General features: G+C 42.4%; 1 protein-coding gene across 1 annotated transcript in view; it reads right to left on the minus strand.

Annotated features, from left to right (window-relative positions):
• Positions 1–23,914, minus strand: part of NPVF (neuropeptide VF precursor) — a 178,041-nt gene extending 154,127 nt beyond the window's left edge. Inside the window, exon 1 of the mRNA XM_044295633.1 lies at positions 23,819–23,914. The gene's annotated coding sequence lies outside the window, so the exon portion shown is untranslated. The remainder of the gene's footprint in view (positions 1–23,818) is intronic.
• Between the last annotated feature and the right edge of the window lie 210 nt (positions 23,915–24,124).

Genomic DNA, 24,124 nt, shown 5'->3' on the forward strand with positions numbered 1-24,124 from the left:
TATGCCTCCTCGGCCGAGAACACCCGGCGGGCCATGGGTGTGTGTGTGTGCGTGTGTATGTGCGTGCGTGTAAACCTTTATTCTATGTGCGTGTGTGTGGGGGCACGGGTGTTCACGTACTAAAAAGTCCAGGCAAAAAAAATGGGCAAGTGTTAGGAAAAAAAAAAAAAAAAAAAGTTCAAACTTGCTGATCAGCGGTTCAACGCTGATCAGCGGTTGGTGGGGTGGTGGGGCGGGCGATGCGCTAACAGTGGACGGACGCTAAAAGTGCCGGCCAGTCAGCGCACGCAAAAAAAAAAAAAAGTGGTGGTGGGGGAAGGGGGGGGGGAGGGGGTTGGTGGGTGGGGGGGGGGAGGGGGTTGGTGGGTGGGGGGGGGGCTGGTGGTGGTGGGGATGCGGGGGGGAGGGGGTTGGTGGGTGGAGAGGGGCTGGCGGTGGTGGGGATGCGGGGGGGGGCAAGTGGCAGGGGGGGTCTGGGGTCTGAAAGTTGAAACAAAAAAGTTTGGAATAAATGTGCTTTTTTTTTTTTTTTTTAACTTTTCCCTTCTATCCCTGCCTAAAGGTGCCTCTCCCTCACTGACCCTAACCTACCTGGGTGGCGATGGGTGCAGGAGGGTGATGGATGCCGATTTAGGGGGACACAGGAGCTGGTGCTGGACGATGCTGCACGGTCAGGGTGCTGGACAGGAAGAGGAGGGTAGAGAGGAGCGCAGGAAGTTTGAATCTCGCGCCTCTCTCCCCTGCACCAATCAGCACCCTGGACAGCGGCGTTCAGCACCAGGGCCAGCACCGCCTCCTCAAATCCTCGGACTGCGATTGGTGGTGTAAAATTACGCCACCGATCGCAGTCTTTTTCCGGTTCATCGGGTCACAGGACACCCGAATGGACCGGAAACGCAGAAAACCGCAGGTCTGAATTGACCTGCGGTTTTCTGCGATCGCCGATACGGGGGGGTCCAATGACCCCCCCCTGCGTTGTTACGGGATGCCGGCTGAATGATTTCAGCCGAAATCCCGTTTCGATTAACCCCCGCGGCGCCGGAATTCAGATTTTAAGTCAGGACGTACCGGTACGTCCTCGGTCCTTAAGGACTCGGGAAATAGGGCGTACCGGTACGTCCTCGGTCCTTAAGGGGTTAAGCACTGCAGCCTCTTCCTAGGCCAGTGACATCACGTTCATGTGAACAGGGCTGAGCTGCAATATCAAGTACAGCTGCTATCCAATGCACAATGCTGTGCTTGGCACTGTTTAGGGGGGGGGGGGTCTGTGAATAGCACTGTTTAGGGGGGGGTCTGTGGATGGCACTGTTATGGGGAGGGGGATCTGTGGATGACACTGTCATGGGGTGGATCTGTGAATGACACATATAGCATAAAATGCTATATAGTGTCATCCATAGATCCCCCTCCATAGCAGTGTCATCCACTGATCCCCCTCCCCATAGCAGTGTCATCCACAGATCCCCCTCCCCATAACAGTGCCATTCACAGATCCCCCTCCTCATAACAGTGCCATCCACATATCCCAGTCAGTTCCCTGGACTGGAGAAGATCGTCTTGAAGACAGGGAGGGCTGGGCATTCAGGGGTAGTCTTATACGGCGAGTAGAGCCCAATACCTTTAATTTAAATGGAAAAGAGTGGGGGGTCGTCTTATACGCCGGAAAATATGGTACTTTTTCCCCCCTCCAGAATGAAGCAACAGATTGCTAAGTGAAAGGCATCATTACATTTAGCTGAGCTTGACCTACAAGGTTGTGTGTCTGGTTTAACAGTAAATTTCTCTTTAGGTGAATAACATTTATAGGAGTTTTGAAAATGTGCAACTTGTTTCTATTTGTGTTTGTTTTAAATCAATAACTCTAGAACAGAATTACCAAGCATTTGTCATGAAAAAATGGAATAAAAATAATTGCATTAAATAGGTAACTGCAGGGGTGGCCCTAGCCTTTCTGGTGCTGAGGCAAAAAATTAAAACGACGCCCCAACCCCTTAATGCCAATTTCTTACCCTAACCCCTTCCCTCCAGCCCTACTGTTAAAGACATACTTGGAAAACATTGCATGCAGCGCTACAAAACATACAGGGTAATACAGCACCACATACTGTGCCCTCTGTGCTTCCCAATACTATACTGCAGAAACAGATAATACCCCTTCTGCTGCCCCTCTCTTGCCCCTACCTGGTGCTGCCTGAGGCAATCGCCTCACCTCGCCTCATTAGTGGTGCACCCCTGGGTAACATATGTGCATATTATATGTCTATTTGATTCCTTGAAGCTGAGTTAACATGCTACCTTCTTGGTAAATGGAGCACCATGGGTCCCTCATTGTTTCCGGTTTGCTTTATTCTTTTTATGCAGTATAGTTATTCTACACAATACATCATTTTGCAGTATTTTTTTAATACAGCAATTGTAATAGATCTAATAAATTAGCAGTGTTTTAGTGTGGGGCACCTTTATGTGACATTCTAACCCTAGATGCTGGCCTGTAATTTACTTCTGAACATGCTGATATGCTATTGTTACCTCTATTCATTACTTGAGATAATAAGTACAAGGACTAATGATAGTAAAGACACTGTATAGTTTGTGAGATTTCAGTTTCTAGGAGACCTCAATGTCTTGGGTATGCACCAACATCACTGAGCAGGCAAGTGCCAACATTTCCAGCGGACCATCTGATCGCATCAAGTGTCAGAGTGACCTCCAAAGATTCTGAAATTTATTGTTCAGCAACTGAGCAACACATTTTCCATGGTGACTAATAGTTTCAAGGGTTTACAGGACAGCCAAATGCAATTCTTCTACTAATTAGCTGGCTTTCTTTGAACAGAGTATCATAGGGAACAAAGAAGGAATTTTTCGAATATAATTTGTTGATTGATCAGGATGACATTTTTGTTTTTACGTATTATTGTCACTGTATACTTGAAATTTCCTATCCCAACGTACATTGCGGACAGTTTCATTAACTATAATTATAATGTGAAATTTAACTAGAAAACCTTCATGACCCACTGTTGGAGAAGAAAAGGTAGGGAGTTTGGTGCAGATCTTGTTTCTGTTTTTCCTGCAGAAATACGGCTGATGGTGTAATCAAAAAATATCACTATACTTATCTCCCCTAATTCTCCCATGGCACCACTTTTTGGCCTTGTTACTTGTCATTTCTACAACCTGTGGCTGCAAAGTTCACATGTGACGAACATTGTCGCTGCTTCAAGTTGGATGGTACAGAGACCAGTGGGGGACTAGAGAAGCATTGCCATGGAAGTATTTTATTGTAAACATTGAGCAAAGTGTTTGATTTTTTTAAACTTGTGAACATTTCAGTTTTGTTGCAGACTTTAACTTTCCCATAGAACTAAACGAGGAAAATCAAGAACACCGATCTGCAACCAACATGTGATAGAAATTGACATGAAGAACTTTGTTCCAAAAATCCTGAATCTTCACTTTAAAGTCCAGTAGTTGAGACTTGCAATTTTGGCTCCTACTTGGATTTATGCAACGATATTTAATCGCATATAGAAAGCTTTGTAGCAGATTTAGAAAGTGTAAGCTTAGATTAGACAGTCTAAACATGCGCCAGATTTATCCTGTGGCTAAAGGATGAATTTGGCGCCCCAATAGACTGCCTAGTGTAAGTTTATGCCACCTATTTGATGTCTTGGCTTACTTTGCGGCAGAATTTTGATGCCATTTGTCTTAAGGTGTTGCATATTAAACTACTCCCTTTTGTCACAAACCCAAACCTACTCCCTTTTAAACTACCTCCTTGCCATATGCAGAGGAAAAAGTGTCTAAAACCCTTAAAGGAATTTTCCTCAGGATAGGTCATCAACATCTGTTTGGTGTGGGTCTGACACCCAGCATTCCTGTCTACCAGCTGTTTGAAGAGACCCCGGTAAGCCCCACAACCTCCTCCAAGACCAATGACATCATGTTAACTGGTCACATGACCTATTTGCAACTCAGTCCCATTCAAGTAAATGGATCTGGGTTACCATATCCATGACCATATCATAATTTTTATGCATATTTTCCAACTCCAAGCTGAATGCTTATTGGATTGAATCATATCAGGTGATGTGTAGTTGTTTAGTGAGGGAGGGTGTGGCATAAAGAGAACAAGATATATCAAAGTGCGCATAATTATTAGGCAGCTTGTTTTCCTCATGGCAAAATGGACCAAAAAAGAGATTTAACTGATTGACTGAAAAGCCAAAAATTTTTAAAAGTCTTTCAGAGGGATGTGGCACTCTTGAAATTGCTAAGATATTGGGGCATAATGGCAGAACCATCAAAGTTTTGTTACAAATAGTCAACAGGGTTGCAAGAAAATTGTTGAGAAAAAAACACGCAAGTTACCATAACTTACAAAGATTTGACAAGAATCAAACATGAAGCGACAAGGAACCCATTATCTTCCAGTGGTTATATTCAAGAACTGCAACATCCCTAGAATGCCCATAATTACAAGGTGTTCAGTGCTTAGAGGCATGGCCAAGGAAAGGAAGCCTGAAACACAACCGCCACTGAACAAGACACATAGGTTGAAGACTGGGCCAAGAAATATCTGAAGACAGATTTTTCAAAGATTTTATGTATTGATAAAAATTCATGAGATGATAGTGACTCCTGATGGACCATATGGATTGGAGTGTGCCTGGATCAGTAATGGGCACAGAGCTCCACCTCAACTCAGACTCCAGAAGGTGGAGCTCCACATACTGCTATTGTATTAATTAAGATGAGCTAGTTGGACCTTTTCATGTTGAAGATGGACTCAAAATCAACTCCCAAACCTACTACCAGTTTTTAGAAAACACATTCTTCAAGCAGTCGTATAGGAAAAATATACATCTTTCAAGAAAACCATGATTTTTAAGCAGGACAATTCTCCATCACATGCAGCAAAGTACTCCTCTGCCTGGCTATCCAGTAAAGGCCTTACATTTTTTTTAAGTGTAATTATTATTCTCACTTTAAGAGCCAGTTCACATGACTAATTTTAAAAAGCAAATAGAAGAAATGGAAAATGCACTCCATTTCCAGCGGACCATCTGATCGCATCAAGTGTCAGAGTGACCTCCAAAGATTCTGAAATTTATTGTTCAGCAACTGAGCAACACATTTTCCATGGTGACTAATAGTTTCAAGGGTTTACAGGACAGCCAAATGCAATTATTCTACTAATTAGCTGGCTTTCTTTGAACAGAGTATCATAGGGAACAAAGAAGGAATTTTTTTAATATAATTTGTTAATTGATCAGGATGACATTTTTGTTTTTACGTATTATTGTCACTGTATACTTGAAATTTCCTATCCCAGCGTACATTGCGGTCAGTTTCATTAACTATAATTATAATGTGAAATTTAACTAGAAAACCTTCATGACCCACTGTTGGAGAAGAAAAGGTAGGGAGTTTGGTGCAGATCTTGTTTCTGTTTTTCCTGCAGAAATAAGGCTGATGGTGTAATCAAAAAATATCACTATACTTATCTCCCCTAATTCTCCATGGCACCACTTTTTGGCCTTATTACTTGTCATTTCTGCAACCTCTGACTGCAAAGTTCACATGTGACGAACATTGTCGCTGCTTCAAGTTGGATGGTACAGAGACCAGTGGGGGGCTAGAGAAGCATTGTCATGGAAGTATTTTATTGTAAACATTGAGCAAAGTGTTTGATTTTTTTGAACTTGTGAACATTTCAGTTTTGTTGCAGACTTTAACTTTCCCATAGAACTAAACGAGGAAAATCAAGAACACATCTGATCTGCAACAAACATGTGATAGAAATTGACATGAAGAACTTTGTTCCAAAAATCCTGAATCTTCACTTTAAAGTCCAGTAGTTGAGACTTGCATTTTTGGCTCCTACTTGGATTTATGCAACTATATTTAATCGCATATAGAAAGCTTTGTAGCAGATTTAGAAAGTGTAAGCTTAGATTAGACAGTCTAAACATGCGCCAGATTTATCCTGTGGCTAAAGGATGAATTTGGCGCCCCAATAGACTGCCTAGTGTAAGTTTATGCCACCTATTTGATGTCTTGGCTTACTTTGCGGCAGAATTTTGATGCCATTTGTCTTAAGGTGTTGCATATTAAGCTACTCCCTTTTGTCACAAACCCAAACCTACTCCCTTTTATACTACCTCCTTGCCATATGCAGAGGAAAAGTGTCTAAAACCCTTAAAGGAATTTTCCTCAGGATAGGTCATCAACATCTGTTTGGTGTGGGTCTGACACCCAGCATTCCTGTCTACCAGCTGTTTGAAGAGGCCCCGGTAAGCCCCACAACCTCCTCTAAGACCAATGACATCATGTTAACTGGTCACATGACCTTGCAACTCAGTCCCATTCAAGTAAATGGATCTGGGTTACCATATCCATGACCATATAATCATTTTTATGCATATTTTCCAACTCCAAGCTGAATGGATTGAATCATATCAGGTGATGTGTAGTTGTTTAGTGAGGGAGGGTGTGGCATAAAGAGAACAAGATATATCAAAGTGTGCATAATTACTGTTTTCCTCAGGCAAAATGGACCAAAAAAGAGATTTTACTGATTGACTGAAAAGTCAAAAATTGTTAAAAGTCTTTCAGAGGGATGTGGCACTCTTGAAATTGCTAAGATATTGGGGCATAATGGCAGAACCATCAAAGTTTTGTTGCAAATAGTCAACAGGGTCACAAGAAAAGTGTTGAGAAAAAAACACGCAAGTTACCATAACTTCCATAAATTTTACAAGAATCAAACATGAAGCGACAAGGAACCCATTATCTTCCAGTGGTTATATTCAAGAACTGCAACGTCCCTGGAATGCCCATAATTACAAGGTGTTCAGTGCCTACAGGCATGGCCAAGAAAAGGAAGCCTGAAACACGACCGCTACTGAACAAGACACATAGGTTGAAGACTGGGCCAAGAAATATCTGAAGAAAGATTTTTCAAAGATTTTATGGTTTGATGAAAATTCATGAGATGATAGTGACTCCTGATGGACCATATGGATTGGACTGTGCCTGGATCAGTAATGGGCACAGAGCTCCACCTCAACTCAGACTCCAGAAGGTGGAGCTCCACATACTGCTATTGTATTAATTAAGATGAGCTAGTTGGACCTTTTCATGTTGAAGATGGACTCAAAATCAACTCCCAAACCTACTACCAGTTTTTAGAAGACACATTCTTCAAGCAGTCGTATAGGAAAAATATACATATTTCAAGAAAACCATGATTTTTAAGCAGGACAATTCTTCATCACATGCAGCAAAGTACTCCTCTGCCTGGCTAGCCAGTAAAGGCCTTACATTTTTTTTTAAATGGAATTATTATTCTCACTTTAAGAGCTAGTTCACATGACTAATTTTAAAAAGCAAATAGAAGAAATGGAAAATGCACTCCACTAAGGGGAGGTGCCGTGGTATAAGGGTGGAAACCCACTGTAGTCAATATAAATGAAACCACGCACTCTCAAAATGATATGCAAAGGTAGGTTTAATGTAATGCTCCTTTACACCAAACCAGGTATATATCTCAAAATACAAAAAAGGGAAAACATTTTTTTATAAAAAAATCCAAATTAAATAAATCAACCAAATCTCTGTTTGTAAGTTTAGTGAAGCACTCTATATTGCAATAACTGGGGGATACGTTTTGGTGCGATAGACCTTCATCAAAGCATCGCTAAATGGTAGAGTGGTTGGAAATGTGGAAATGTCATCCCACGTGGAGGACACTAGACAGGGAGCAGTCTAGTAATTTTAAAAAGCATGCCTAAAAACTCAGCACGAAATCCACATGTTTTTTTCAGCGCAAAAAACATGCTTTGAAGCAGATCTGTGCAAAAAAATGCATGGAGCTGTTTTTCTTTCAGCTTCCTATTAATTTCAAAGGAAGATTTAGCGCTGATCCTGGCCCAAGATAGGGCATGCTGTTGCTTTTTTTCCACGCTTCTTTTTCCATGTGTAAAATAAAGCAAGTGCTGCTTCCCATTGAAATGAATGGGAGGCTGTTTTGAGGTGTTTTTTGGGAGTTGATTTTGGGGCAGAAACGTTCCAAAATCAGCGGCAAAAAACTCTGTGTGAACTGGCCCTAACAGATGAAAATAAACAAGTGAAATTGGAGATTTTTCCTTTTTTCATTTAGTTACATAATACTGCACACTAACAGCTGCCCAATATTTCTGCACACATAGACATTCTCCGAAGAAAGCCAAAATCTCACTTTTACTTTCTTTAGCATTGAGGTTTGAGGTTTATTAACTTTTTGGATTGACCAACAGCACTGTAGTTGTTCAATAATAATATGAATCCTCAAAAATACAGCTTGCCTAATAATTGTGCACCCTACGGCTCTGTCCTTGGAAAGCTGTGATGAGGACATAGCCCTTACCGTTGTGCTGTGTCCTCGTTAAACAGCTAATCGGGCAAGGGGTGGCAGGAGTGAGGTCCCCACTGATCTAATACTGATGACCTATACTAGGGATAATAATAAATTTTGTGTAAGGCATGTACGCCAGAATTCCAGCTCAATCTGCTTAATACAAGGATGTCAGGCTATGATCACACAGGCAAAAAACTGCTTAAAATTCAGTGACAGGTCAGAATGAAAATCTGCCACTGAGAAACGCTTGTGGTGTGAACGCTGCCAAATACACTCCAGGTATTACTCATTTCTCCACTCTCGCGCATCTTTACCTCTTTCTCATTAGCTTCAGTGGGTAAAGCAGTAAACCATCAAACCACTTCTGAAGCATTTTTGAAATCAGTTGCTTATAAACTGGTGCCCATGAGCACTACTGTAGGTTGTGTTTTTTCCCCACTAATATGAGTGGAAAGCTGTTTGTGGTGTTTTGGATACATATAGTACCATATAAAAATGGCGGTTTGATGTGGCAGAATATGCAGCATTTTTTGCCTGTGTGAACATAGCCATACGGGTGCCATTAAAGATAGGCCTGATGCACACGACAGTATTTTTTCACGGTCCGCAAAAAAGGGGTTCCGTTTCCGTTTTTGTTTCCGTGTGTCTTCCATGATTTTTAGAGGATCACCAGACATGAAGGAAAGTGAAAAAAAATCGAAGTCTAGTTTGCTTTGCAAATGATAGGAAAAAACGGATGCGGACGCGGATGACAATCTTGTGTGCCTCCGTGTTTTGGCATGTTTGGTTCACAGAAGTTCGGGTTTGTGTTAGGTGTTGTGTAGATTGTATTATTTTCCCTTATAACATGGTTATAAGGGAAAATAATAGCATTCTTAGTACAGAATGCTTACTAAAATAGAGCTGGAGGGGTTAAAAAAATTAATAAAAATATTTAACTCACCTTAATCCACTTCTTCGCGCAGCCTGGCTTCTCTTCTTTCTTCTTGACCTGGTAAAGGACCTTTGACATCACTGCGCTCATCAGATGGTCCATCACATGATCCATCACCATGGTGATGGATCATGTGACGGACCATGTGATGAGCGCAGTGACGTCACCACAGGTCATTTTCCTCCTGCAGAGCAAAGATGAAGACAGAAGAGAAGCCGGGCTGCGCGAACAAGTGGATGAGGTGAGTTAAATTATTTTTTTATTTTTTCTAACCCCTCCAGCCCTATTGTACTACCCATTCTGTATTAAGAATGCTATTATTTTCACTTATAACCATGTTATAAGTGAAAATAATAATGATCGGGTCCCCATCCCTATCATCTCCTAGCAACCATGCGTGAAAATCGCACCGCATCCGCACTTGCTTGCGAATGCTTGCGATTTTTACGCAGCCACATTTACTTCTGTGAGGCCTGCGTTGCGTGAAAAACGCACAAAGTAGAGCATGCTGCGATTTTCACGCAACGCACAAGTGATGTGTGAAAATAACCGCTCATGTACACAGCCCCATAGAAATGAATGGGTCCGGATTCAGTGTGGGTGCAATGCGTTCACCTCACACATTGCACCCGTGCCGAAAACTCGCCCGTGTGAAAGAGGCCTAAGACGTTCACTGATACGAATGGTGGTGTTGACTGAAAGCTTGATTGATGAGGATTGTTCACTCGCACAGGCATCCTAGTGTCGCTTGCCTGTGTAAGTGCATTCCTGAGTCAGCGCTGCTATTAGCTGCCACTTAAGTAGCTGGGTAGAACAGCGCAGACACGAGGTCGCCAGGACAGAAGCAGCTGCGCATGCGTTCCTATGCGTACTCCCACTATCCCGGCCACCAGAGAGGCTGAATCGATCTTCTATAGTGAACCAGTGCGGCCACTGCTGTAACCCCTGACAATGTGCAATCTATAATGGGATGGATAAATGGAATAAACACGGACAAGGAGAATATTTGGACAAATAGATTACATCAGTAAGTCACTTATACTAACGTTTTAAGCACTATAAGGGCCATTAGATGATGTGAGACAACCCCTTCAAGTGTCACACAGACCAAGAACAAAGGCAATAGTTTCAATCTATTGGGAGTCCAGTTTGCCATCGTAAAACAGGTGGATTGGTTTATGATAGTGGTTAAAGTTAACTGTATTGATTAAATAGAGGTTCCACTCCAAGGAAAATTTTACATTGCACTCCTTTTAAGACTGCAAGTAAATCAATAATGAGTTTGTGAAAGGTGATGATTAAGGCAGATTTTCAGCTTAATAATATTCATGACCCCAAGGGAAAATGGAAAGCAATATTAATTAAATCATCCACACCTTCTCATTGCTTTCTAATTTTATGGTTGACATGGTCCTAAAAGCCTTGCTAGGAATATACAGATTTCTCATATAAAAACACATAGGAAAGAATGGACTATTATCGAAGATTTTATATTGCATCTTATAACTTTTCATTTAAGGCATTATTTCACTTTAGAAAAAAAATTCGGTGAAATAAACTATCCTGTATATTGAGACACTTTTTTATATTTAGTTTCAGGCAACTTCTGTTCTGCAGGATAGGCAGAGGCTAAGCATGTGCCATAATGCAAACCCTTGTTTTCCTAGTACTATATATTATACATACTGCAGTATCATGTGCAATGGCCAGGTTTAGGGTGGTCCCAATGCTACTATGGGTCCCCCGGACACCATCAAGTGTCATCACCAGGAGGTTCGAAACATGTTGATCTGATGGGAGGTGGAGGGAGGTGAAGCTCACTACGTTTTACCTGTCATGTGAATACTGTAATAAAGATTCAGCTAGAAGGAAATCATTTTGCAGATAGCACTGTCTGGTTAATGGTAATCTTCTGACCCCCCCTCCTCCCCCCCTGCATGGTTCTATGCATGGTTCCAATGGTGTAGAGACCACTGGTGTTGATGTGTTTTATATCTGGCATTTTGGCAGTTTTGCCCTCTACATTTTTCATCTATAATTCTCACTTGTCCCTAAGCTGGTGTATGGAGTCCTAATGATGACTGCCCATAGAGTACACAGAGATTCTGCTCACTAACTTTTCCTTTCACTCAGAGACATTCAGAAGTACTGTTTAGCACATTATAGAGATGTACTGAGCAGTATAAATGAATATAGCTGTTGTGATGAGGTATAAGACTTCCTGTTAGCTGATAAATCATACTGCTTCTCTCCTTTTGTTGTGAAAGGTGGCAACCCTAGCTGCCGTAGTCCCCTGGAGTAGGGGGTACTGTAAAGTCTGGAAATTTGTGGACATTTTCCCCTGTTTCCCCTATGCAAAAGTTATAAACTTACTTTATTTCACTTGCACTGTTTAATACTGCTTAATAGTGTTGTTAGCCAATATTCTAATCGCTGATTTTTATCGTGAATATTGGCACTTTAAGAATTCGCAAATATCTAGAATATAGTGCTATATCTTCGTAATCGTGAATATTCTAGATTTTTTTTCATCAGTACCCGTGATCCCTCACTGCTTCTTGCTTGTGGGTCAATGAGAATGCTGCAATATATTTGACTTTAGGAGTAGTGTTGATCGCAAATCTTCGTGTTGCAAATTTTTATTGCGAATTTTCCGATTGCCGATTTTTGCAGTCAAGAAAATAATGACTGGAGATCACAAATTCATGAATATATGATGGATATTCGCCCAAATATTTGCAAAATATTGTGAATTCGAATATTGCCCCTGCCGCACATCACTGCTGCACTTTATATGTATGTTGTGATATATACAGGTCCTTCTAAAAAAAATTGCATATTGTGATAAAGTTCATTATTTTCTGTAATGTACTGATAAACATTAGACTTTCATATATTTTAGATTCATTACACACAACTGAAGTAGTTCAAGCCTTTTATTGTTTTAATATTGATGATTTTGGCATACAGCTCATGAAACCCCAAATTTCCTATCTCAAAAAATTAGCATATTTCATCCGACCAATAAAAGAAAAGTGTTTTTAATACAAAAAAAGTCAACCTTCAAATAATTATGTTCAGTTATGCACTCAATACTTGGTCGGGAATCCTTTTGCAGAAATGACTGCTTCAATGTGGCGTGGCATGGAGGCAATCAGCCTGTGGCACTGCTGAGGTGTTATAGAGGCCCAGGATGCTTCGATAGCGGCCTTAAGCTCATCCAGAGTGTTGGGTCTTGCGTCTCTCAACTTTCTCTTCCCAATATCCCACAGATTCTCTATGGGGTTCAGGTCAGGAGAGTTGGCAGGCCAATTGAGCACAGAAATACCATGGTCAGTAAACCATTTACCAGTGGTTTTGGCACTGTAAGCAGGTGCCAGGTCGTGCTGAAAAATGAAATCTTCATCTCCATAAAGCTTTTCAGCAGATGGAAGCATGAAGTGCTCCAAAATCTCCTGATAGCTAGCTGCATTGACCCTGCCCTTGATAAAACACAGTGGACCAACACCAGCAGCTGACATGGCACCCCAGACCATCACTGACTGTGGGTACTTGACACTGGACTTCAGGCATTTTGGCATTTCCCTCTCCCCAGTCTTTCTCCAGACTCTGGCACCTTGATTTCCGAATGACATGCAAAATTTGCTTTCATCCGAAAAAAGTACTTTGGACCACTGAGCAACAGTCTAGTGCTGCTTCTCTGTAGCCCAGGTCAGGCGCTTCTGCCGCTGTTTCTGGTTCAAAAGTGGCTTGACCTGGGGAATGCGGCACCTGTAGCCCATTTCCTGCACACGCCTGTACACGGTGGCTCTGGATGTTTCTACTCCAGACTCAGTCCACTGCTTCCGCAGGTCCCCCAAGGTCTGGAATCGGTCCTTCTCCACAATCTTCCTCAGGGTCCGGTCACCGCTTCTCGTTGTGCAGCGTTTTCTGCCACACTTTTTCCTTCCCACAGACTTCCCACTGAGGTGCCTTGATACAGCACTCTGGGAACAGCCTATTCGTTCAGAAATTTCTTTCTGTGTCTTACCCTCTTGCTTGAGGGTGTCAATGATGGCCTTCTGGACAGCAGTCAGGTCAGCAGTCTTACCCATGATTGCGGTTTTGAGTAATGAACCAGGCTGGGAGTTTTTAAAAGCCTCAGGAATCTTTTGCAGGTGTTTAGAGTTAATTAGCTGATTCAGATGATTAGGTTAATAGCTCGTTTAGAGAACCTTTTCATGATATGCTAATTTTTTTTGATAGGAAATTTGGGTTTTCATGAGCTGTATGCCAAAATCATCAATATTAAAACAATAAAAGGCTTGAACTACTTCAGTTGGTGTGTAATTATTCTAAAATATATGAAAGTCTAATGTTTATCAGTACATTACAGAAAATAATGAACTTTATCTCAATATGCTAATTTTTTTAGAAGGACCTGTATGCTGTTCATTTGCACTGTATTTGCAAGGCTCTGTGGAAAGGGTTAATGAATACTTAGAGACTTTTGGGACTTGAATAAGAAGCTGGTAATTTTCCAAAGCTGCCATGGGGTTTAAAGAAGAGCATTTTTGGAGGGGAAAACTCAGACTTGTTTATGACCAAAACCAGACAGACTGACCTTGTTATGTCTGGAAACTTGTTTTTGTCTGGAAAAACTGCAGTTGAGTGTCACTGACACTCCAATGTAAGTCTGTGAGAGACGCAATGTGAAACAATGTATCTGTGCTGAGTTTCTCCACTCCACCCCTCCCACTAGAAGGTTCCAGTCTAGCTAGAAATGATATATAAGGAGAGCTGTCAGAGCCCCTAGTATTCTGCAGTTATGGACCAGCGCTTGGAGGGGAAGACTCATGCCAGCCTGCATGAGTGACCAGAAGAAGATGCTGAGATGGGGACGCTGAGCCACAAACCATGAGTCACGGGCCCTGTGCTCAAGGAGTCACCCGGACTACTGAGGTACAGACCATGGGCCTTTGACCAGGGTACCAGCCTTCTGAGAGAGAGAGGGACAGCTTCTCAGCATCAAACCCTTCTTCTGCCAGCGAAGAGACTGGGGAAGCCAGCCCTATGTATTATTTTGCCACTGAATTCCTCCAGTAAAGAAGCACACTGGTTAACTGCAGACCCTGACTCTCTGGACTTTTTTTTCCCATTGGGGTGCACCACGCTTTACGAACCCTTCTGGAGAGCAGCAACACGTAGTGACACCTCAACGGTGTCTGGGGGACTCAGTGTAATGTTTGGGCCACCCCAAACATGGCCACTGCACTGCCTTACCATGTCACATGGCAATCTGGGACCCTTGTCCTGGAGATAGGTGTGGGTCTCATAGGTGGGACCTGCATTTATCTGCCAAACCACAGACAAAAAGGAGCACAGTCTCCCACAGCGCCACCCACAGTGCTCTCAAAACAATGCTTAGTAAATACAGATAACAGGACAAATGGTGTTTTTTTTTTTCCTGGTGCTGTCTCCTCATGAGCAACACCAAATACCATGGTGCCGCACAAAATACATCCCCAACTGCACTAAACAAATTCCACAGTGTAGTAGACAATGCCTCCTTAGCGGCTCCTTATACCATATTTTAGCACAAAAAACTTTCATAGTAGTACCTTATACCTTACTGCAGCACAAAATACATCCCCAGCAGTGGCGAATATGAAAGTGCAGCACAAAATGCTTCCCCAACAGTGCCAAAAAACAACAGAGAGCAACAAAAATACTTCCCAGAAGTGACAAATACGTTTTGTATGTATTTACAGGTGGTCTCCCTACAGTGTCATTTCTTAATGTGTCCTTAGTTTTCAATCACAGTGCTCACAAGATTCATTCCCATTACACCTCTGGGGTCAGCCCTAGTGCCCCTTCAGGTGTCAGATGCATTGTCTCCCTAAGGCCTCTTTCACATGGGCGTCGCGTGTGAGGGCCGGATAGGATGTGGGTGCGTCGCGGGAAAAAGCGGTTTAATGCATTTTGCACACGCGTGAGAAAAATCGGCATGTTTGGTACCCAGACCTGAACTCTGACTTCTTCACAGAAGTTCGGGTTTGGGTTAGGTGTTGTGTAGATTTTATTATTTTCCCTTATAACATGATTATAAGGGAAAATAATAGTAGTCTTAATACAGAATGCTAGGTAAAATAGGGCTGGAGGGGTTAAAAAATAAATAAATAATAATTTAACTCACCATGGTGATGGATCATGTGACGGACCATGTGATGAGCGCAGTGACGTCACCAAAGGTCATTTTCCTCCCAGCTCATCAAAGAAGAAGAAAGAAGAGAAGCCGGGCAGCGTGAACAAGTGGATGAGGTGAGTTAAATTATTATTATTTTTTTGTTTAACCCCTCTATCCCTATTTTACTAAGCATTCTGTATCAAGAATGCTATTATTTTCCCTTATAACCATGTTATAAGGGAAAATAATAATGATCGGATCCCCATCCCAATCATTTCCTAGCAACCATGCGTGAAAATCGCACCGCATCCGCCCTTGCTTGCGGATGCTTGCGATTTTCACGCAGCCCCATTCACTTCTATGGGGCCTGCGTTGCGTGTAAAACGCACAATATAGAGCATGCTGCGATTTTCACACAATGCACAGCCTCATAGAAATGAATGGGTCCGGATTCAGTGCGGGTGCAATGCGCTCACCTCACGCATTGCACCCGCGCGGAAAACTCGCCCGTGTGAAAGAGGCCTAAGTGTCATTACCAGCCCCTTCAGTGTAAAGGTTGGTTTACATGACCCAATGGAGCAGGCGATTGTTGGGAAGGAACCGTTCTTTTCCAACAACTGCCTGCATGTCAGTGGAGAATAAAACTGCATTTACATTTAGTGATTGCTGCAAACCCCTGAGGAGTCAGAGCAGAGTGGGAGTGGTAGTGGTCCTGATGATGATGTGTGACAGTGTACTCCCTCAGGCTGTAAGTTCCTTGGGGTCAGTGCAATGAGAAGGGGCACCCTGTGTTCCCTTGGGGCACTCCCTTTAGCTGTGAGCTCCTACCTGAGGGTAGTGTGGGAGTGCCATGGTGTTAATGTCCATGTGGGTGCTAGGCAGGAAATACAATATTAAGCATGAGCCAAGCAATGGCCCACAGATTAGTCTTTCTCCTTCTCTAATACTGGGATCTCTGGCTAGCAACTGTAATCTGTCACAATGTTCAGCTTTCGTACGGTGGTACCGTAGCCAAGTCATACCTGAAGCAGCTATACATTTTAGATAGCTGACAACTTTTATTTCTGAGAACCAAAAAGTTGGATATGTTAATATCCAAAATTCTGATGCATTTCTCCCAAGACATGTATCTCCTGGTAAGAGTCACGAGGCCCCCCCACACAGTAGACGATTGGCCAGTCCTGGTCATGTGAACATAAATTTTAAGTTTATGGCTGGCTTCAAGCTATGTTCACATCCTCGTCACTATACTTTTCCATGGAAATAACAGATACCTTGATAGAACCGGATGATTCTCAAGTTCTCATTATAAGTCAGTGGGGTCCATTGATGCAAAGATTCTGGTTGTCACACTGACACCCCTGCATAACGGAAACGGGACGGATCCGTTTTGCAGCCCATAAACTTCTATTATGACGGAATGAATAATAATGGAATGCCTCTAAAGGCATTCGGTTATGTATTCCGTCATAGAATTGCGTTATGGTCCGTGGTAACCTTTTGCCACCAAACGAAGTGTGAACGAATTTTAAAATATGAAATTTAGTCCTCTCTACATGGAAAAATCAGCCATGTATTTCTAAAATAATTTATGGAAAAGCAAGTTAGCTGATCATCAAGTTCCATAGACTGTTTCAGCTGAGCTTGTATTTCAGGAGGATAATATTGCGAGCAGCATTATTACTGAGCCATCTGTGAAAATGCTGTGCTGGAGGACGTTCTGCCCCATGCTGTATACTTCAGAAATCTCACGCTGGGTTATCAGGCTAGCCGTTGTCCATTTTAAATCTGTTCTCGCCTGACAAATATGATTTAATATATCGGAATATCACCATTAAAATTTCCTTTCTAAAGCCATAATTAAATCATTAAAAGATTTTGTAATATGGATTGTTGAGAAGATGATATAAAAGGGAATATAATAAAAAAAATATTAAATTGCAAACACACTACAAAACCACATTAAAGAGGTTCTCTGTGAAAGATTCAAAATGTCTGAAAGTAACCTCTCCTAGACTATGAGTAGGACTGGTTGCCATCACTAGGGGGGTGACTAGGGGGGTGAGGGGGAAGAGTCTCACTACATACTACACAGCTCTACAATAGATAGTAAGACAGTTGTTTGCTTCCGTGTCCGTTCCACCGATTTTAGCTTTTCAGGTGCGGACCCATTCATTTCTATTGAGCCGTTGAAAATGCAGATAGTGCACCGTTTGCCATCCGCGTCCGTGATCCGTGGTTCCAGTCCGTCAAAAAAATATAACCTAGCCTATTATTTCCGCGGAAAACGGTTCGCGGGCCCATTCAAGTCAATGGGACCGCTAAAAAACGCGGAGGCACACAAGAATGTCACCCGCGTCCGTTTTATTCCTATCATTTGCATGGCAAACCTGTCTTTGACTTTTTTTTACATTCCTTTATGTCTCATGGTCCTCCAAAAATAAAGGAAGACACACGGAAACAAAAGCGGAAAAGGATCACGGAACAACGGAACCCCATTTTGCGGAACAGAACGTGTGCATGAGGCCTTAGGATGTGATCCTGCCTACAATATGCCATCATGGCTGAGCAAACTCACCAACGTGTAGTATATGCAAGTGCCAGAGTGTAATGTGTAGTGAGGCCTGGTCCCTTCACCCGCTAGACAGCTCTTCATGTGGAGGCAACCAGTCCTGCCCCCATTCTAGGACAGGTTGCTGGTGGCCATTTTAAGTCATTCACAGAGAACCCCATTAATCAAGGGTACTTTCACACTTGTGGCAGAGGATTCCAGCAGGCAGTTCTGTCGCCGGAACTGCCTGCCGGATCCGGCAATTCATACGCAAATGGATGCATTTGTCAGACAGATCCGGATCCATCTGACAAATGCATTGCAATACTGGATCCGTCTTTCCAGTTGTCATCCGGAAAAACGGACCCAGTATTTATTTTTTTCACAGATTTAAAGGTCTGCGCATGCGCGGACCGAAAGAACAGATCCGTCAATGCTGAAATACATTTTCAATGGCATTTCGGCAAGTGTTCAGGATTTTTGGCCTGAGAGAAAACTGCAACATACTGCGGTATTTTCTGTGGCCAAAAAACATAAGAGGGACTGAACTGAAGACATCCTGATGCATACTGAACGGATTACTGTCCATTCAGAATGCATGGGAATAAAACTGATCAGTTATTTTCCGGTATTGAGCCCCTGTGACGGAACTCAATACCGGAAAAGAAAAACACTAATGTGAAAGTGCCCTGAGTTACTACACCAGTCTTTTGGTATTGTTTGTACCTTTTTTTTGGTGCACACACACATTTTATGTATTTACGCCAAAAGGAATGACTGTCTGCACCCTTCTCGCCTTTTTCTTCTGCTTGGAATATGGTAGTGATTTAGTGGAGTCGTAATTTTAGCAGAAATGATTTGTATGCACCAGTTTTCTGCCACAAAAAAGGATCCAAATTAAGCAACTAGAAGTTGGTTTACAAAGAGTATGTAACTTCTACCAAGAAGCATCAAGAGGGAAATTCATTATTTTCCCTACACCAGTTTTTGTGTAGAAAAAGTCAGAAATCCATGTGATCTGCGGCTTTTAAATGCCATTGCGACTTTCTAGTTGCAATTGGCATTTTATACCACACTCACCAATAAAAAAAAATAAAAAAATAAAAAAACAGGGCAAGGGAAGAAAACTGCATAAATAATGAGTGAAAACGATGACTGCTCTGAGCTGCCATAGATTTCATTCAAGTGCATAAACAACCCAAGCTGCCATGTAATTTATGACCTCATCAAGATAGGTATCCAATTTAAGGCCCATCAAGATTGGCATCTTGATGAATCCGGGTCCAAATCTATAACACAGGATGCACCACTGTCATACATTTGAGGCATCGGAATTAGTAAATATGGGCCCTTGCTCTATTTGCTGGTACCTAATTTAGTTTCAAATGGAGTGGTCACCACTCAGTAGTTATGACCATTCTAAACGGCTGACAGTACTGGATTGGGGAGAGCAGGAAAAACATACCTTTTTGTGGTGCCTTTATTATCAGGAGTAGTGTAAATATGAAGTTTCATTCTACCAGATTATGCCCAATAGATAAAGCTTCTCTGTGAAGTGCTCTCTGCTCTTTTCATTGACCTTCTTCACATTCCCTCCCTTCTTTCTAAGGGTACTTTCACACTTGCGTTGTGAGGATCCAGAAGGCAGTTCCGTCGGTATTGAGCCCCTGTGACGGAACTCAATACCGGAAAAGAATAACGCTAGTGTGAAAATACCCTAATTGACACTTGTAACAACCAGCATCATTCATGAGCCCCACCCATTTTCTACCTGGGACAGCCCGAATTTGCCAGGACCTTCTCTGAGAGTTAGAGACGGTCCTTGCAAATTCAGTACTGTTGGCAACTAGGAACCCCTGATAATAAAAGATCCATGAAAGGTGTGATTGGACTGCCCTCCCCCCTTCCCCTTGTCAGCAGTTTGGCATGATCAAAATTCCATTTAATGATCCGAAGCAGGATCTCTCGATCTGTGTTAAGGTTAACATCAGGGTGTTCCATAGCTATACAGATAGGTCCAGCAATATTTGGACAGTGACACAAGTTTTAGCATTATAGCTGTTTGCCAAAACATATTCAAGATACGTATGAAACAAAGTAGGCACTCCCCTACCTGAGATAACCTGTACAATACAGGATAATATAAATAAAGATATTTTAATAATATAAAATATACAATAACAGCAGGGCCCTTGCTGAAAAATAAAGCATAGAAAACAATTCATAGATCAATTCATAATATAAATTAATAAACGCCTAAAAATGTAGCAAGTCACATCAGACAGATGGATCTAACATTGTCCACTGCGCTTGGGGGGTTAATGTTGTAAGGGCTAACAGTTCAAACTACTCCAAGGAAATTGAATTCAATGAGCGTACTGTATTATGACAAAGTCACAACAGTGTTTCCACTTAATAGGACAGTCACTTGCAATGTGTAATAATTATGCTTGAAAGTGCATTGTGGCTCTTATCACCTCCTGTACATAGGATCGCTACTGAAGTGTTGATGGATCTCCCTCATCAGACGAATCCTGGCGGATGGATGGCCGTAGTAGCCGTATGAGGAAGGAGTAAGCTATACTCCGAAACGCGTCTGGCTGGCATAGCCGATAATACAGGAGATTTATTCCACTGTACGAGCCTCTTGTTCATCTGCGAGCCGTGGAGGCCGCCGGACCAAGCAAGGATACCACGCGGAGTGTGCATAAGAGGGGGACACTGTATTCAGTACGGTTACTATCTGAAACCATACGGCCATCCATCAGCTAGGAGTCATCTGTAGAGGGAGATCTATCTACACTTCAATAGCAAACCTACAGTATGTACAGGAGGTGGTTAGAGCCACATTGCACTGTCAACCATAATTATTACACATTGCAAGTGACTATCCTATTAAGTGAAAAAACGGTTGCGGCTTTGTCATAATACGGCACGCTCAATTAATTACATTTCCTTGCGCTGGAGTACTGTAGTTTGAACTGTTAGCTTATACAAGCGGAGTGGACAGTATTGGATCCATCCTTCTTCTGATAAGACTTGCTACAAGTTTAGACTTTTATGAATTTGTAAATTGACAAGGGCCCTGCTGTCATTGTATATTTTAATATTTTATATGATTACTTGGTCTCTTAGTAGTGCACCCCCATTCTATATCTCAATAGAGATGAGCCACTAAACTTTCTTATATATTTAAGATACAGTTATATAATCAATATCGGCTTAAAGTGCAGACTCTCAGCTTTAGGGCTTATTCACACGACCGTGTGAAGCCCGTGCCCGTATTGCGGACCACATTTGCGGATCCGCAATACACGGGTCCCATTCCGTGGCCATTAATTTCAATGGGTCCGGAGATGCGGAACCGTGCGGAACGGAACACTACGGAAGGACTACGGAGTGCTTTCTGAGGTTCCGTTCCGTGCGTCCGCACCGCAAAAAGATAGAGCTTGCTCAATCTTTTTGCGGAACGGAGGGATCGCGGACCCATTCAAGTGAATGCACGGGTTTCACACGGTCGTTTGAATAAGCCCTTAATTTGAGGGTATTTACATCCTAATTGGAGGAAGGGTTTAGGAATTACAGCTGTTTAATATGTAGCTGCCTCTTTTTCAAGAGACCAAAGGTAATTGGACCATTATTTCAGAAGCTATTTAATGGGCTGCATGGGCTTGTCCCTTGTTAATCCATCATCGATTAAGCAGGTAAAAGGTTTGGTGTTGATTCCAGGTGTGGCGTTTGCATTTGGAAGCTGTTGCTGTGAACCCACAACATGCGATAAAAGGAGCTCTCAGTGGAAGTAAAACAGACCATTATTAGGCTGAAGAAAAAAGATATCCATCAGAGAGATAGCAGAAATATTATCAGTGGCCAAATCAACAGTTTGGTACATTCTGGTTAAAAAACAATGCACTGGTGAGCTTAGGAACTCAAAATGGCCTGGACATCCACGGAAGACTACAGTGGTGAATGATCTCATAATTCTTTCCATGATGAATACAAGCACCTTCATAACATCCACCCAAATGAAGAACACTCTCCAGGAAGTAGGTGTATCCGTATCTAAGTCTACCATATAGTGAAGACTTCATGAGAGCAATACAGAGGGGTCACCACATGGTGCAAACCATTAATCAGCCTTAAAAATAGAAAGGCCAGATTAGACTTTGCCAAAAACATCTAAAGAAGCCAGCCCAGTTCTGGAACTACATTCTTTGGACAGATGAAACTAAGATCAACCTGTACCAGAACGATGGGAAGAAGAAAGTATGTCTCATAATCCAAAGCACACCACATCCTCTGTAAAACATGGTAGAGGCAGAGTGATGGCATTGGCATGCATGGCTTCCAATGGCACTGGGTTACTAGTGTTTGATGATGTGACTGAAGATAGAAGCAGCCGGATGAATTCTTAAGTGTAAGGTGATATACTTTTTCCTCAGATTCAACCAAATGCAGCAAGGTTGGTTGGACGACACGTCATAGTACAGATGGACAATGACCCAAAACATACTGCGAAAGCAACCCTGGAGTTTTTTTTAGCCAAAGAAGTGGAATATTCTGCAACAGCAATCATCAGATCTGAACCCATTCAAGCATGTATTTCACTTGCTTAAGACAAAACTTAAGGAAGAAAGACCCACAAACAAGCAAAAATAGAAAACAGCTGCAGTCACGCTGGGTTCACACCTGAGCGCTCGCGATGGAGCGCTCTGTATGCGTGATTGTATTTGCAATCGCGCATACAGAGACAAGCGAACGCCCATTGTCGCGCGTTCCCGGAAGTCTATGTACGGGAACGCGCGACAAGACGCCCCAAAGAAGCTCATGTACTTCTTGGGGCGTCGGGCGTTTTACAGCGCGATTGTACGCGCTGTAAAACGCCCAGGTGAGAACCATTCCCATAGGGAAGCATTGGTCTCTCCTTGTTGAGCGTTTTACAGCGCGTAGGAACGCGCTGTAAAACGCTCAGTTGTGAACCCAGCGTAAGGCCTGGCAAAGCATCACAAAGGAGGAAACCCAGCATTTGGTGATGTCCATGGGTTCCAGACTTTAGGCAGTCATTGCCTGCAAAGGATTCTATACAAAGTATTAAAAATTAACATTTTATTTATGGAAATGTCACTTTGTCCAATTACTTTTGAGCCCCTGAAATCAGGAAGCTTTGTAAAAAAAAATGTTGCAATTCGTAAACGTTTCACAGGATATTTTTTCCACCCCTCGAATTAAACCTAAAAGTCTACTCTTCAATTGCATCTCAGTAGTTTCATTTCAAATCCAATGTGGTGGCATGAAGAGCCCAAATCATGAAGATTGTCAAATATTACCGAATCACAACCTCAAGTGACTGTGAACACCATGCGGTCTTCGGGATGTGGGTTCCAGTTGGCTACCACTGTGCTAATTCAAAATTCCTGAGAATGTGCTGCTCCTCTGTCTCGACTAACAGTATGGTACGTGTCAGATGCTAATCCATGGCAATCTAGCATAGCCATTTTTAAAGAGCAGCATATTATCACAGATCTGCTGAGCTATTATATTGTGCTATTTCGATAATAACAGTGAATAAAGAATACAGTACGCATAGTCATGACTTCATTGTATTTGTCTGCTGCTTCCCCTGTCCCTCTCCACCCCATCACCAATGACTGACAGCCAATGTGTATGCAGGTAGATACTTGCTTAAAGGGGTCCTCCAGGCTTGTGCCTAAAATGTCTCCTTCAGCTAACTTGTGGAGAGAATACACGTTCAGCAGTACTTACCCATCTGTTGCCCCACTGATTTCACAATCCCGGCTGGGGTCACCTGAACACCGGACTGGCTGTAAACTCTCCCTCTGATGTCATGACTGTGTGCGCTGCTCTTTCTTCCTGTTCAACTACAAAATGTACATGAACAGGAAAAAACAGGAGCGATCAATCGCTCAATCATGTGACGCCCAGCCAACAAAATGATAGAAGTATAAGCACTGCTGAAAGTGTATTCTCTTCACAGGTTGGCTGAAAGGCTCAGAGAACTTCTTTAAGATCTTTTCTACAACTATTACTGCTTGAAAGAGGTTTAGCAAA

Source organism: Bufo gargarizans, chromosome 5, assembly GCF_014858855.1.
Source record: "Bufo gargarizans isolate SCDJY-AF-19 chromosome 5, ASM1485885v1, whole genome shotgun sequence".
Taxonomy (NCBI): domain Eukaryota; kingdom Metazoa; phylum Chordata; class Amphibia; order Anura; family Bufonidae; genus Bufo; species Bufo gargarizans.